The sequence below is a fragment of the Quercus suber genome, unplaced genomic scaffold (genome assembly GCF_002906115.3).
Source record: "Quercus suber isolate HL8 unplaced genomic scaffold, Cork oak 2.0 scaffold_984, whole genome shotgun sequence".
NCBI lineage: Eukaryota > Viridiplantae > Streptophyta > Magnoliopsida > Fagales > Fagaceae > Quercus > Quercus suber.
The window spans coordinates 87,300-89,368 of NW_027070399.1; the positions used below are offsets into that span (position 1 = coordinate 87,300).

Consider the following 2,069-nt stretch of genomic DNA (forward strand, 5'->3'; position numbering starts at 1 on the left):
TAATAAATAAATAATAAAAAAAAATTTAAAAAAAAAAAAAAAAAGAAGAAAACAAAAAGAAAAGAAGAGAGCAGGGAGCAGGGTGGGAATACACAAACTCCCTTGTAACTTCTTCTTAAAAATATTTAATACTTATCTTCTTTGTGATATTATTTTATGTGTAAATTGTTAAACATATGTTAACATATATGGTGAGTTGCTCACACAAAATAATATAATCCATATAAAACAATATCACATAGAGATTTAAATTTAAGTGTTACGTTCAAAATTTGTGGATCCCCCCCCCCTTTCTACACAAATGTCCATTACAAAGTGCAAATCATGATTTATATAAACTAAAAATTAAACATATAATGTTTTCATATCTTTTCTATTTATATATTTATAATTAAAATCCTTCAAAAATATTCAACTTTACTTCAAAAATTAATTATAAATTTTAATGTTTTCATGGTTATTATTTTATTTTATTAACTTTCTTATTTAATTATTAAATATATGCTTGAAAATCATTAAATTTCCCTCACATATATAGATATTTTAGTCAATTTTACTAGTTTTATAAATTTAATATCTATATTTAGGCTTTAATTAATTATTAAATTAATTATGACGTCATCACGGTTCGACCCCGGTTCAACCTCGGTTCGACCTCAAAAACCTTGAATCTCTCCCTTTTACGGTTCAATGAACGGTCCGGGTTTGAAAACCTTGCTTGTAGGAAATATGGGGTGAAGATTATAATTGACCTTCATGCAGCGCCCGGCTCTCAAAATAGTTGGGGACACAGCTCTTCTAGAGACGGCTCTCAAGAATGGGGCAAAACAGATGAAAATATTCAACAAACAGTTTCTGTAATAGAATTCCTAACTGCGAGGTACATAATATATGAGACCATTTATACCATATTATATTTCACCCATGACCCATGTATTCTAACATATAACAAAATATAGCTAAGTTTATGGCACTAGAAATCTATAATGGATTCGATATTTATGACACATATAGGTACGCAAAGAACCCAAGCCTTTATGCATTTGAACTCATCAATGAACCTGTAGCACCAGGAGTATCACTAGATAGCCTAAACAAGTACTACAAGGCTGGTTATGAAGCCGTGCGCAAGCACTCCAATGCTTATGTGGTGTTGTCTAACCGGTTAGGACTGGCCGACCTGAGGAAGTTCTTCTCTCTTGCTAGTGGCTTCATGAGATCAGTCACAGATGTCCATTATTACAACCTCTTCTCCAGCGAATTTGACAGAATGACCGTTCAGAAGAACATTGATTTCGTTCACCGCAACAGGACCTCGCGGTTGAATTATATCACAACATCAAATGGACCCCGTATTTTTATTGGTATGTCTAAATAATAACCATTCCATTAATAAAATGCCATCTTTTCTATTTTCTACAACCCCAAATCAAAACCAAGGAATTATAAAATATTTAACGCCATTAAAATAAAAAAAAAAAAAAAAAATCTAAACTACTTGTTAATAGATATTAATGAACTAGTCGTTGTTTGCAGGCGAATGGGCAGCTGAGTGGGATGTTAATGGAGCAACAAAAGAAGAATACCAAAAATTTGCCGAGGCCCAACTACATATTTATGGTCATGCAACATTTGGATGGGCTTATTGGACTCTTAAAAATGTCAATAACCATTGGAGTTTGGAGTGGATGATCAAGAATGGCCATATCAAACTTTAGTTTAGAATTAAGGTGGTTATTGTACTTCCAATTTGCTTTTTTTTTTTTTTTTTTTTCGATAAACACTTCCATCAAATAAATAAATAAATACTTCCCTTTTAACTAAATGAAAAGACTTCCATATTTTTTTACAAACCATAGTATTTGAACCTGCAATGTGGTTTCATAGCTCTTTTTCATCTTATTTAACTTTTTTACTGTAGTATCATTGGACTAAAACATGAACTTAATTGATTTTGTATACAACAACAACAAAGGTTTAGTTTCAAAATTTTATAGCCGACTTTAGCTTGATTTTGTTCCCTCAACTTAGATTTCGTCTTTAATACATGTGCATTAATTTCCCTCATT

The 2,069-nt window shown here is 31.2% G+C and overlaps 1 pseudogene; it reads left to right on the forward strand.

The window, feature by feature from the left end:
- The window catches only part of LOC112038025 (glucan 1,3-beta-glucosidase-like), a 6,484-nt pseudogene extending 4,747 nt beyond the window's left edge, over nt 1-1,737 (forward strand).
- The last annotated feature ends 332 nt before the right edge of the window (nt 1,738-2,069 follow it).